This window comes from Bidens hawaiensis, unplaced genomic scaffold (assembly GCF_021521415.1).
Source record: "Bidens hawaiensis isolate Kalapana, Puna unplaced genomic scaffold, B.hawaiensis_p1.1 tig00001842_1, whole genome shotgun sequence".
Lineage (NCBI taxonomy): Eukaryota > Viridiplantae > Streptophyta > Magnoliopsida > Asterales > Asteraceae > Bidens > Bidens hawaiensis.
This window is the reverse complement of record NW_027491102.1, coordinates 2,941,363-2,957,229: the sequence shown is the minus strand read 5'-3', so window position 1 is coordinate 2,957,229 and position 15,867 is coordinate 2,941,363. Positions and strand designations below refer to the sequence as shown.

Here is a 15,867-nt window from a genome sequence, read left to right as displayed (position 1 = left end):
ACAATTCGTTAAAGAACCAAGTAACGAACTAGAAGTTTAATGGAATTACAGAATGGTCTCTGGACTTAAAAAAAGAATGATTTAATTACAAAGAAGCCATTGGACTTTTAAGTTAGAAAATTAATTAATGATTCAAAATCCTAATGGAAAATGTGTTAAGACATAATGATTTAATTACAAAAATTAACCCCAGCCAGGGGCTCTGCCCCTTGGACCCCGCTAGGGGCTGCCGCCCCTAGAACCCCGCTTCTAGGGGCGCTATCCCCGGACCCCCGTTTGTTGAGGGATATAATTAGACTAGAAACGCGATATGTATAGTGATAGTTAATTGATACGTGTAATTGTTATACAGTTAGTCGTGCACGGCTAAATAAGGGAATAAGTATTTACGGTGAACGTAACCGCGTTCAGGTGAGTTTCTAGACCCACTTCCTTGTTATGTTTTCGGGGCTGTGTGCATACTCGATGTGATAGTTAACACACTTACCTTAAGTGGTAAGTGTATGCTTGGTATGATTTATGTATGATGATTTCTTGACGGTGCGTGAACGATCTTCAGATATTGCATGTGCTGTCAGGGGGTAGTTAAAGATATGATTGATACATATATGATGTATGAGTGATGTATGTATGTTATGTTGATAGTACGTGAACGATCTTCTGATATTGCACGTATTATTAAGGAAGGTATGTATAGACAGGTATGATTCAGTTGCACGAAACAAAGGGACTAGACCCTAATAATATCTGTGAGGATATGGACCAGACCCTAATAATATCTGTCAGGATATGGACCAGACCCTAATAATATCTGTGATGTTGGGACCAGACCCTTATAATATCTGTGAGGTTATAGAGCGGAAGGCTCTTTAAATAGTATGGATAGATATGCATGTAAAATTAAAGTATGAATAATGTACACCCCTTCGGGCATGTGTGCAAGAATGTGAACTGATTGTATGTTGTATGATTAACTAGAACTCACTCAGCGTAGCTGACTTTTAGTATGCACGCAGGTGAGTAGGATGAGACATGACTTGATGGGAGACACATGGCAGAAGAATAAATAAGCTAGCATATGAAGATTTATTTGTTAATGTTTGAACTGAAAGACATGTTTCAAGTTATGTTTTAAGACAAGTTATGAATTATTGTGTAATATTTATGAAAGTTTTATATTCCGCGTAAAGTTTTAATTAACTCTGATTAGAACTGTGTTTATGAGTAAATCCAACGTTAAAGTGAGTCATCGGTAACGGGGCCTTACAGTTATACAATCCATAAAGAATGACCCTTAACTTTAACGGATGGACACATTCGTTAAACATCCTTAACGAATGGCCATAATACATAATAAATGGCATACAAAGTTACCAAAATGCCATTTACATTAATATAAAATAATTACAATTAATAAACAAATACCGAGACGACAAAACCATGCACTAACATAAGTGATTCATTGATTTGAAGTTAAGGTTGAAGATCACATAGAATGGGCTTTATTTTATAAATAAAAAAGACATGTTGTTATTACATTATTTGTTGTGGTTTTATTTGTAGTTGATTGAAACTTGGGTATTTAATTTGTAAATTAATAAAGTAATTTTAGATATTGTCATTTAAATTGTATGATAGTTCTTATGAGTTGTGAACCAACAGTTCGTGTCCCCCGCATATTTTGCCATAGGTTGGGATGTGACACGAGTAAACTTGACCAAACTACTATCATGGTGAAAATACTTATTTGTTTTATTAATTTTTGTAAATATCGCATTCGAGTAACTTAACCGTTCTAGTGTCTTGGTGAAAAGACTAATTTATTTTGTTAATTGTTGCTAATACTACATCCACATACAAATTGTCTTTTTTTACTAGTATTATATATTAAAACTTATGTTTTGCTCATTCAACATATATGTTAGACAAATATATCAATTTTATGCATGTTAAATGGTTGTTGGTTAAAGAATAGAAAGTTTGAGAAGACAATTTAGTTTGACTTTAGGTTATTTAATTAAAAGAAATATTGTATAATTTATTGTAAATGTGTACTTGATTTTTTTTAATAAATTAAATATTTAATGTCATTTTTATATTAGTGTCTTTTGAGCTACTGAACAATCAGCATTGCATCTTGGCATATTCCATCATAGGTTGGGGTGTGACATAATATAAATTAAAATCGTGTTGCCTACCATTATAATTTGTTGCCACTCATTATGTCTAAAAACGAATCGAACCCAATACCGATCGAGCCTCCAAAACCCAACATGCGCACGTGTAATTGTTCATTTTATGATGCTTTTGTAGCAGTGTGTTTTTACTAAAAATCTATAATCTTAAATATATATAAACGAAACCTTTATATTTGATTATTTGTAATGGAGGATTCTCATGCATTTGACCCGAATTCACAGGTACATGTCTCACCAAACCCAAATATTCCTTAAACGGGTTATAACATTTCATTAAATTAAAACTATTTGATATGAAAATCCTAAAAAATAGGGATATACTAAAATTTAGTATTTGATTTCTTTAAAAATATATATATTATATATAATTAAAAAACAATTTTATAGAAAAAAAATAAGCGGGTCATGGGTCTCACCAAACCCAAATAGCTTTTAAACCGGGTTTTAACATCTCATTTATTTGTGAAACCCTTTCATCATCAAATACCAAGTATATTATTAACTTATGTGTGGCAAATAAAATTAAAATCCAAAAAATATATAAATATTATAAACGAATAATGTAAAACAACCCACGTAATACGGGAGATAAAATCTAGTATATATATACAAACGAAATATTTAAAAGCTCTCTGTTTGCTTCCTGCATTCTCTCAAGCCATCAGATTGCATTATTGTAAATGGAGGTTTCTCATCCATTTGACCCGAGTTCATGGGTATGGGTCTCCCCAAACCCAGATAGTCCTTAAATAAGTTATAACATCTAATTTAATTAAAAAATTAATATCACCTAATATTTGATATGAAATCGTATAAAATAGGGATAAACTAAAAATTAATATATAGTTTTTTAAAAAAGATATTATTTATAATTAAGAAACAATTTTATAGTAAAAAAAATAAGCGAGTCATGGGTCTCACCAAACCTGTATAGCTTTTAAACGGGTTATATCATCTCATTTATTTGTGAAACCCTTTCATTATTAAATCATAAGTATATTATTAACTTATTTGCATTATATAAAATTAAAATCCAAATAATATATATATATATATTAAAAACGAATAATATAAAACAACGCCGTGATACGGGGGATAAAAGCTAATTAGTTATAATTGTAAACACTCGATAATCAAAGCCACAAATTACATATGACAAAGATTTGTGATAAAATTATCACGACTCTTTTCTTTTGCTTTAAATTATAGTTTTAGATGCATTGAAAGATCGACTACAAAGGGATCTTTTTAAATCTACACTAATTTAAAAAACATGAAATGGAAAGATTGTAAACCGAAAATTGAAAGAAATTACTAACTTAACTAGGATGGTGCACGTGTTACAAACGGATGAAATATATTAAAGACGTCATATATATATATATATATATATATATATATATATATATATATATATATATATATATATATATATATATATATATATATATATATTATAAATTTATTAGAATGTAAATGTGATATTTATATAAAAAAGGATACTTTTACATAAATTATGATACATTTAATTCTTATTTTAATTTAATTACAAAAACATAAATTAGTGGCATAATACAGACCTAATAAACAAATTGCAATGTAAAGAATTTTACTTGGGTTGATCAATGAGAAAATATGGTCAACGTAGTCAAATATTGACTTGAATACTTCATCATATGTAGCAGTAGGAGGCTGCATTACAAGAAGTGCAAGTTCTATCAGTAATTTCAATTTAAATTAAGTTGCATGAAACATCATAATTTAGAGAACCTCAATGATGTATAACAGTTTTATAGAATCACAATAACAATTAATCATCTATGTACAATAGTTAGAATCTTACATCACTATTTTGTTACTAGTGTAAGGCCCCGTTACCGGTAGCCCTACTTTCGTGTTGGATGTACTCATAAACGCAGTTCTAATATCAGAGTTAATTAAAAACATTCGCGGAATATAAAACTTTAATAAAACATTCAATAACAAAACACATCTTGTCTTAAAACAACATCTTGTCTTTCAAAATAAACAAAACATTAAACTTAAACGTCTTGGGTCTTCCGATGCCAGCCTCTTATTCAGTGCCACGTGTCTCCTCAAGCGAGCTGCCTCATCCTACTCACCTGCGTGCATACTAAAAGTCAGCTACGCTGAGTGAGTTCTAGTTAATCATACATTATACAATACACACAAACTTATATTCTTTCATTCATACTTTCATACTTTCTTTTGTACTAACTTGCTTTCATATCTTACGTTATAAAGAGCATTACGCCCTACATTCCTCGAGTATTATTAGGGCTCGGTACCCTCCTTCCTCGAGTATTATTAGGGCTCGGTACCCTCCTTCCTCGAGTATTATTAGGGCTCGGTACCCTCTTTCCTCGAATATTAGTAGGGTTCGGTTCCCTAGTTCTCGAATATTAGTAGGGTTCGATTCCCTCTTCGTTACCATACAACCATACATCATACCTCGAGTATTATTAGGGCTCGGTACCCTCTTCGTAACCATACAACCATACAACCATCCTTTCCTTATTTTATTAACTTTATCACGTTCATACACATAAGCATACATATCATACTTACCTTATACATAGCGTTACAACCTGACAGTACGTGCAATATCCGAAGATCGTTCACGTACCATCAAGCAATTATTCATACATTTCACATTATTCACATAAGGCATACACTTATCTCTTAGGATACGCGTAATAACAAACATATTGAGTATGCACACAGCCCCGAAAACATAACACATAAATGGGGCTAGAAACTCACCTGAATCCTGTTACGCTCTCCGTTAATCGTTATTCACTTCTTGAGCTGTGCACGGCTAACTGTATAATATTACATGTATCAATTAACTACTACTACTCATGGTGTATTTCTATCTTTATATAATCCACAACGAACGGGGGTCCGGGGGCAGCGCCCCTGGCAGCGGGGTCTAGGGGCGGCAGCCCCTAGCAGGGTCCAGGGGGCAAAGCCCCTGGCTGGGGTCGAGCTGCCAGGTCAGCTTGGAAAAATTTTATTTCCATTAACTGTCTTAACACACATTTTTCATTAGGTTTTTAATTTATTTTCTCATTTGCTAACTCCAGCGAACTTATCATTAAGCGAACTTAACAATAAGCGAACTTAACGTTAAGCGAACTTAAGCATAGGCGAAATTAGTGTTCGGCGAAGTTAACCCTAGGCGAACATATGCCAGGCGAAGTTATCAGTTAGGTGAACTTGTCACCAGGCAAAGTTATCAGTTAGGCGAACTTGTCACCAGGTGAAGTTATCAGTTAGGCGAACTTGGCCTTAGGCGAAGTTACCAGTTAGGCGAACTTGGCCTTAGGCGAAGTTACCAGTTAGGCGAACTTGCTTGCAGGCGAAGTTCGCTTGTAGGCGAAGTTGTGCAGCAGCCGCCGCTGTTCATCCTTAATCCCCAAAATCATCATCGTTTTACCGAGAAATCCATGGGTATGGCGTTAACAAGTCCCGCGATCATTCCCATGGCCTCGTTTGGGTAAAACTTAGCCCGGAATGACGTAAAGTTTGGACCTTTATGGTAAAAACGTTCAATACTAATGTTAAGGGTTCATTAATCGAGCCATTTCCATTTTCGGGTTCATTACACTCGTATTTATCATCAAGTTTACAACTTTATGTTTCGTTTATACCCGATCTACTCTCGTTCTAAGTTTCAAGGCTAAACATTTATAAAAACGAAATATTTAGGATCAAAACATACCTTTTATACGTTCGGTGTGGTCGCGGTTTGCTTGGTTATCTCGTATATTAAAGATCTAATAATGGTCGGCTTGATTTTTGGACTCGAATCCGCTCTCTTTCTCTCGGTCGTATGAGGTGTAGTGTATGTGTGTGTTTTTAAGTGTGTAGAGATTTATGAAAGATGGAAATGGGTTTTAGGATGGTTTAAGGGGATATTTATATCCCTTAAAGCCCTTGGACCTAAGGCCCATTACCCTTAATCCATCTTAATTAATTTAAGTCCATGATCCGTTCTTTACTCGGTATTACTTACTTAATAACGCGAAATCACTAAACGTAACTTTCTTTATTTATCATTATAATATTTAGGATGTTACAACTAGATGGAGAGGTTTTAAGAATATCAATTTCATTAAGCATTGTAAAACTCTGAAACCTCCATTGAAAGCTGTAAATAAAAAAATAATAACAACCATCAAATTAATTACTTCATTTGAATGTGAAATTTATAAATACTGGATGAAGAAGTTACGTTGATTGTAGACAGAAGCTTCAAAGGCAAACGGTGGATAGAATGTGGAGAATGCATCTTGGAATGTATGTTATATAGTAAACTCGCACACGTTTATTTTTTTTAAATTTCTTAAGTTTAGAAACATTTTTAATTTGATATTAATTAAAAGAATCAATCAAATTAATGGTATGAGAAATGGAATGGATTTTTATAAAATAAACCGACACTTAAATTTGGCACTATTGAATATAGTCTAAATATATTAAACATACAACATAATTATTGGGAATTCCAAAAATACTGTAATTGTAGTCAAAACTAAATTATTCAAATCCTAAAAAATTATAGTCAAACTAATTATAGCCAATTCCAAATGCTGTTTAATTATAGTCAAAACATATGTTTGAAAATTTAAAAATTTCATAACAAAATGATGTATATTATATTTTATGAATCAAGATTCTGTTTATTAAGAAAACCTCAATTAACAGACTATTAAAATTAAGAAATCGAAAAATCGAGACATGGCTTACAGAGTTGATGAAGAAGACGGAACGCGTTGACCTCCGTCAATCAATTATTTATTGAAGATCGATTTTTCAAATCTCAAACAAACCAAACCTTTGTGGTTCATCATTTAACATGTCTTTCCAGATCTGGTTCCAATAAAATAAAACTAAATTAATCTATACTATATATAATATATGAGTTAGGGACCTCCTAAATTTTAAGAGGTGTCACTCTTGTTGCATATTGCACAAGTAACAATGCATAAAATTTTAAGAATGTAGGGGTAAAATAGTCTTTGCTTATTCAAAAATAATATACCATAATGGTCATTCAACTTTAATCAAGTTTTGTTAATATATAAAATAGCTACATATATCCCCCCTATTTATTAGCCAACTACCCCATGACTTTTCAATGGCCGTAACTTTTTCACACGTCAATATTTATTTCTAAAAAATTACACCATAAAACCAAGCATTTTATTATCTTTAATTTGAGTATGGTATTGCTATAATTTATTAATTTTTAAAATCCTAATATGCTACGTGATTACCAATTATTACCACTAATGGGTCGGGCATGTTCGGCTAATGGTGTTGGAACGGGTTAGGGTTAGAACCGGTTAGTACAAATAGGGTAATTCAATTCATGTCGGGATGGAATTAGATCGAAAGGGTTCATGTTAAAACGGGCTTCAAGTAAAATGTATTCTGGTCGGAACAGGTCCGTCAAAAAGGATTGGCTTAAAAGTAGTTTATTTGAAATTATTGTACATTTCATCTTTGTTTTTCTTTCTTGTCGCCACCTGTTATGCGTGTTCAAGCATCAGTTACGTGGATGACATTGTTTATACATATCACATTGCTCGTGTATAGGCATTATGTGGCGCTCTTACACGCATCGGTTACACGCCCAATGGCACGTTAAATGCATACCACCATCGGGTTACACACGTACCGTTGCTAGGTCAAATGTACTAACACCGGTTGCGTTTGCGCGTACACCGCTGCATCGCGCGGGCAACTGGCTAGTAGACTAATAACATTAACACAGGGAGAAATTGAAAGATTGGTTACAAATTTGTTGAATACGGAACGCGTGGATATGTGAATCAATTGATTATTGTCGCTCGATTTCTCAACACATTATACAAATCAATCTTAGGGTACCAATCGACTGTGGGAACACACAAACCTTCTTCATCAAAGGATGTTTGGGGTACCTGAACATAATGATTGAAGGGAGACATCATATATTGTAACATCCCGTTTTCTTGTTTCGGTTAATAAAATAAAATATGAGTTATTATGAGTCGGGCTTGTGCTGGGTTAAGAAATATGGGTAATGAACTTGGGCTAATAAGGAAAGGAGAAAGGCCATGGGCTTAAGCCTATGACCCATGGTATAAGTACCATTATTTTCCATTAATTCCCTCATTCTCATCCATTCCATACACCATAAAAAACACACACTTAGCTCTCTCTCATCCTACTTTCTCACTCTAGCCGAAATCATCAAGAAACCCGAGCATCAACCCGAGGTAATGATAGTATGATATTGTATAGATCCAAACCCGCTAGATCTAGTCGCAAAATGACGAGCCGGCACCTTTAAACCGTTAAATTCACGGGATCCATGTGGAATCGGGTATAAACCGATCAAAAGATGAGCTTAGGGGTCATCCTAGCTCAGATCTGGATCGAACGGGACAAAAACGGTGGAAAACAAGCGAGATATCGCTTTTCCAACGAGATCCCGGTTTTCCGGCGATGGCGGTGCCGGAAAAACGTGTACGAGGATGCCAGAGAATAATCTGACATTCTGACCTAACCCTAATTCGTTAGCGGGGAAACGACGAACTAGCATGTAATTCGTTAAGGAAGAATAACGAATTAGCTTAATTCGTTAAGCAATTCGTTAAGTAATTCATCAGACAGTTCATTATGGGGAAATGACGAATGAACCCTCATTCGTTAGAAGGTCCATGCGTTATAACATGCTCATTCGTTATAAGGTCCAGTTCGTTATAAAAGCTAGTTCGTTATAAAGAGCCAGTTCGTTATAAAGGTCCATTCGTTATGTGATAACGAATGAGTTAATTCGTTAAAGAACTGGATAACGAACTAAAGTTCGAAAGGATTACAAAAAGGTCCCTGGACTTAGAATTAAATGGATTAATTACAAAGAAGCCCTTGAACTTTTTAAGGGAATTAAAATTTTTCCAAGCTAACCTGGCAGCTCGACCCCAGCAAGGGGCTCTACCCCTTGGACCCTGCTAAGGGCTGCCTCCCCTAGACCCTGCTGCCAAGGCTGCTGCCCCCGGACCCCCGTTCGTTGAGGGTTATAATAAAACTAGAAACACGATATGGGTAGTGATAGATAATTGATACGTGTAATTGTTATACAATTAGTCGCGCACAGCTAAAGAAAGGAATAATCATAAACGGTGAACGTAACCGCATTCAGGTGAGTTTCTAGCCCCTCTTCCTTATTATGTTTTCAGGGCTGTGTGCATACTCGGTGTGATAGTTAATACACTTACCTTAAGTGGTAAGTGTATGCCTTGTATAATTCATGTATGAATGAATACTTGACGGTGCGTAAACGATCTTCGGATTTTGCATGTACCGTCAGGTGGTAGTTTAAAGATATGATTTCTATATATGATGTATGAATAATGTATGTTATTTTATGTATAAATGATTGATAGTACGTGAACGATCTTCGGATATGGCACGTATTCTTAAGGAAAGTATGTAAAGAAAGATATGGTATGGTTGCACGGAATAAATGGACCAGACCCTAATAATATATGTGAGGATAGGGATCAGACCCTAATAATATCTGTGAGGATAGGGACCAGACCCTAATAATATTTGTGATGTTGGGAACCAGACCCTTATAATATATGTGAGGTTATAGGGCAGAAGGCTCTTAAAGTAGTATGGAGTTATGTATGTACTATGAAGGTAAAGAAAGTATGAAGAATGAATGTATGAACGTATGTAAGAAAGTAATGTGAACAGGTTAAGTATGAATGGTGTACACACCTTCGGGCATGTGTGCAAGTATGTGAAGTAATTGTATGTTGCTTGATTATCTAGAACTCACTCAGCGTAGCTGACTTTTAGTATGCACGGAGGTGAATAGATTGCAACAGCTAGCTTGAGGGAGACACATGGCAGGATTGGAAGAGGCTGGCATCTGAAGATCTGTCTTGATGTTTAAATAAGATGTTTTAAAGACAAGTTATGAATGTTTTCTGATGAATTTTTGAAGTTTGATTTATTTCGCGAAAGTTTGATTTAACTCTGATATTTAGAACTGTGTTTATGAGTAAATCCAATGTCCAGTGTAGGGCACCGGTAACGGGGCCTTACATATATAAATATGAATAATTCACATATTCAGATATTAGGATTTAGAATTGATTTTTAACAAACCTAATGAATAGGGTATTAAATTAAATGGATCATAATTGGGTAAAATAACGGGCACGCGTATTCATATAGAAGTTATGGATTTAGCATTGATTTTTAATTTAAATTAATTAGTGATTGATGTACAATTATATATATGAAAATGGTATTATATGGAAGCATAGGTGGACACCCTAGAAAAATGACATGTGGAACCATTGTGTTGCTGTAACACCACCATTTGCTGATGGGGATGGCAGGTCCCTACCATAATTCAATTGTGTTAAGATGAAAGCTGGTTGCTTAGGAGAGGGAAGCATGGTTTCATGATTACTCAGCATAAATGCTACGCCGGTCATTGTAGGTCGATCACTAGCCAATTCTTGAACACACAAGATCCCGACATGTATGCATAAAATAACTTCACGAGCATCAAATGAATCTCCTAAAGATAAGACTACTTTCAAAGCTCTATCTTGTTTCCACAAATCCCAAACCTAACGAGCATGTTGATTACGATAAACTTTGTTTAGTGGGTTTAATAATCAATGAAAAATATGTGATAAATATTAGTCATGAAATTACATGCCCGATCAAATTAAGTGATTTCTCATTATAGTAGCTGTTGTTTTTCCTACCACTGATTATCTCCATAACCATAACTCCAAAGCTAAAAACATCAGATTTAACTGAAAAACAACCTCCCATTGCGTACTCCGGAGACATATAGCCACTACAATCATATTTTGTCATCGTTCGATAAATGGAACAAATAAAACTATTGGGACATACAATGAATAACTACACATACTATGTTCCAACAACTCTACGTGTTCTAGCTTCGTCCTCATCCCTCCAAAGATTTTTGCCAATCCGAAATCAGAAATTTTAGGGTTTAAATCTGTATCTAGCAAAACATTGCTTGCTATTAGAACCCTGTGGATAATCCTTAGCCTATAATCATGATGAAGATATAACAGTTCACGAGAAATCCTTGAATGATTTGGAACCGTTTCTTCCAATCTAAAAGAAATGCTCTTTCTTGATCTAAGGCCATACCATTTCTTATAATAAATTAGAGTTTCTAGAAAATAATTTATTATTTGAAGTAGCTGGAATTTAAGCACTTAATTGTAGGTTAGGGGATAAACCGAAGATAAAATAATCCAATCCTTTGTTTGATAAGTATTCGTAAACTAACATCTTTTCTTTCTTATGGAAACAATATCCCAAAAGCCGGACTAGATTTCTGTGTTGAAGTTTCGCTATTAGAGTTACTTCGTTTTTGAATTCTTGCATTCCTTGACCTGAACTTTGCGATAATCTTTTGATAGCAATTTCTTGCCCATTGAGTAGTATACCCTAAGTAAATCATTCTTTATTAATTAACAACAATTATATTTAACCACAAAATCCCTTATCATTTTGGAGATTGACAAGACACTACCTTATAAACAGAACCAAATCCGCCTTCTCCAAGCTTGTTTAAGGGAGAAAAGTTATCAATTGCTACAACTATTATGCTCAAATCAAACACATCCAAATCAATATTTTTGCCGATATCCTTCACCATGTTACACCCTTCCAATATCTTCAAGTTATCTTTGGAATTAAACCCAATTTCTCCTTCATCTCAGTTGGCTGCATCAGCCCATTAAAAAATAGTGAAACTAGTATATTAATGCATCTATGTAAGTTTGATATATATACACACACACAGGGACGGAGCTACCCATATGAGAACGGGTTCAGCCGAACCCTCTCTATTTCGGTTTTACTTAGATCGTATAACTCGCATTAACGAACGAACCCATTCTCTTTTAACGATCGAACCCATTAAAATTTTAAACCCATTTTTTTAGTGTTATTAATAATTAATGTAAGAATCATAAAACAGTAGTTATAGTTAAATTGTGCATTTAGAAAAATTATAATCGTGACCCGACCTGACCTGAAAGTTTTGTGTCGGATAGTAATAAAAGTAACAACCAAAAATTATCGAGCCCATTGAAAAAATCATCTGTCTCCGCCACTGTCTATGTGTGTGTGTGTGTGTGTGTGTAGAGAGAGAGGTTCAAAAGAGAACTCCAAAATATGTGGAACACCCTTCCCAACCCTTAATCATTTCCCCACATCCTTATGGTACACCCTCAATTACCTACATCTCATTACTTTTGTAAAGGAAAAAAAAACACTCCAAAGAAATCAAAAAAATAATTATAAAAAATTATAAAACAAAAAACACCCAAAAATATTTAAAAAGGTAAATAAAAAAAACCCGAAATGTTTATCTAGCAACCCACGTTGAATAAAATAAATCTTAGTTTAGCCTTCGGGTATAGTTTTGCTTTTAGGGGAGTTAGGATTTTTTAGCTGGGGGATAACACTTTTCATTAATATTTTACACGTAAAACAATAAATCTTATTAACATTTTACGTGTAAAACAACAATTCTTTAAGATTTTGTATGTAAAATAACATTTTTTTAATAACTTTTTACACGTCTCATTAACATTTTACATGTAAAACAATAGTTCCATAAGAGTTTACATGTAAAAATCAATAATTTACATGTAAAATAGCACTTTTCATTAACACTTTTTCTTAACATTTTACGTGTAAAACAATAAATAACATGTAAAACAACAGTTCCTTAAGATTTTACATGTAAAAAGATAATACTTTACATGTAAAACAACATTTTTCATTAACATTTTACACGTAAAATAATAAATCTCATTAAATTTTTACATGTTAACAGTTTTTTAAGATTTTACATATAAAACAACAGTTTTTTAAGATTTTACATGTAAAACAGCATGTTTCGTTATAATTTGAATGTAAATTCAATAATTACATTTATATATAATAAAAAACCAACATAAGGTCATCTCACGGAATTTAGTGTTCGTGAACATTAACAAGTTATTTTTTTATGCGTGTACAAGATAATGCGGGTTTCAATGTGGCATTATATATTTATGCATTTTTCTTTTCATGTTGTCTTTCCACCGTCAAGGGTTGGGAATGGTGTTCCCCAGTTCCCCACTTTTTTGGACCTCTTCAATGAAGTCACCCATATATATATGTGTGTGTGTGTGTGTGTGTGTGTGTGTGTCCTATATATAGATATATATAGGGTTATGTTCAGAAGAAAAGTCAAGTTATTGCGAGTAACACGGGAAATGATTCTAACCAGTCACATCATTTTCCTTTAATTTATGATTATTTATTTAGAATGACATATTAGTAAAATTATTGATTTTCTTATTTTGGTAACTCTTTTTAATTAATAGTAAGTTATACTTTAATATGTTAGTTAATTTACTTTTTATTTTAGCCTAACATTATGATTGTTTTATAGTTCGTAAATTCAAATCACTTTATTTCTACACAACAATTTATGGATCTTATGTTATGTCGCAAACAACGTACATGACATCCTCACAACCTCTGTATATCATAAATAAAATATTATCATTTATTACTATACACCAACTATGTGTAGTACACACACAAAAAAATTATCTTTCATTCCTACACAACAATTTATGAATCTACACAAATTGTTATGTAACAATGTACCCTACATAAACTTTTAACAACCTACATAGTTAATATGTATTTGGTGAATCATATTAATATATAGCTACACATACTTTTAATAGCCTACACAATTAAAATCTTTTTGGTTAACATATACACAAATCACGATCATTGTAAAAAGGATGAAAAATATACATACACACTCTTACAATCTACCCACATACAAATAATTCGACATATGTTGTGCATTTTTTATGTATAAACTATAATTTTTTGTTGTTATTTATACAACTGAACGAAAAATAAAGTTGACAAATTTAGAAAATTATTAACGTGACTTAAGATTAGGAAAGTAATTAAGTTATTTAAGTTTTGGAAACCTAATTTAAATAGATGATGACCATCATACCCTTTATCATTAAAACCTTTCATATTTTTTTTCGTTTTGTTACAAAATTGCCACCATGACTTAAGGTCTTTGATTAGACCCAATTAATGATTAAGATTTATTTCTTACACTTCTCTGTATTAATATTATTTCTCTCCTGAACCATCCACTGTTATATATAATTGATTCTTTCAAGAACATAAATTTGTTGTTAGAACTTGAGAACCATTTCCACTAATCACATCATTACACATAAGCAATTTTGTCTTTTTGTTAAAAGGTTATTTTAGTCATTCACCCTCATTTTCTTTTATCTTTCATCTTAATTAAAAGTTTTGTCACAATTTATTTATGTTAATAAACATACATTTTTTATTGCCTTGGTTTAAAACAAATATGGTTTCTATGTATTTTTAATTTTAGGTAACTTATGAATTTTAATTTTAATTATACTTACAATTTTTTAATTTGATTATCAATAATGTTTATTTAATTTGGATTTCTATGAACAATCCATTGTTTTATTTTTTTACACCTCTCGTTTAAAGTAAATATGATATTTACATATTCGTAAATACAATATTTACGCATAGGTAGTTTGTATTTAAATTTATATGATGTGACTTTTTACAACTATGTGAATAATATTGTATGCATTATTACATATTAAAAGGTATGACATGACATGTATGTACTAAGTGGTATTCACACAAATCCAATGTGGTTGTCATTCTTTTATCTCACTTTAAATGAGTAATATGCGTATATTGTATATATTTTGTATAATTTGTAATATTTAATTTCTGTAATTTATGTATTTATGTGGTGTCTGCAACTTGTATAATTTTTGTAATTTGAATAATTTGATTAATTTGTGGATTTACGCAATATGCGTATTTTGTATCGTGTAATTTATATAACTTGTGTAGTATATGTAATTGGTAATTTATGTAATTCTGTGCATTTTGCAGCTATGCAATAAATGTTAGGTAATTTGTGTAATTGGCGTAAATGTAATTTAGGTAATTTGCTGTAATTATGTAGTTTATGAAGTTTTTGTAATTTGTGTAAAAATTTGTTAATTTTTTAGATATGCATGTTTATCGTAATAAGTTTAATATGTTATCAAAATTTTCATTTATATTTATCTTTTGCAATTAAAATATAGTTTCGATAAATATTTCGTGTTTTTTCAAACCATGACACTTGTAGAGGGACGGTGGGAGTAATAAAATTAAGGTTTGATTATGAAGGGTTTCATAAATGAATGAGATGTTATAACTCGTTTAAATGTTATCTGAGTTTGGTGCGACCTATATCTCGCTTATTTTTTTTACTATAAAATTGTTTCTTAATTATAAAAAATATCTTTTTTTTAAATGAATATTAATTTTTAGTACATCTCTATTTTATAGGATTTTCATATCAAATGTTCGATGAGATTAATTTTTAATATAATAAGATGTTATAACCAGTTTTAAGGGTTATCTTGGTTTGATGAGACCCATGCCCGTGAATTCTGGTCAAATGCATGAGAAACCTCCATTTACAAATAAAGCAATGTTT

General features: G+C 32.4%; 1 pseudogene across 1 annotated transcript; it reads right to left on the bottom strand.

Annotated features, from left to right (window-relative positions):
- Positions 1-10,561: 10,561 nt before the first annotated feature.
- LOC143598124 (G-type lectin S-receptor-like serine/threonine-protein kinase RKS1) lies at positions 10,562-12,040 on the bottom strand (annotated as a pseudogene). Its single transcript, XR_013147056.1, has 5 exons — positions 11,815-12,040; positions 11,519-11,729; positions 11,179-11,414; positions 10,953-11,100; positions 10,562-10,864 (listed from the first exon to the last, which is right to left on the bottom strand). The product of XR_013147056.1 is annotated as a G-type lectin S-receptor-like serine/threonine-protein kinase RKS1 (transcript).
- Between the last annotated feature and the right edge of the window lie 3,827 nt (positions 12,041-15,867).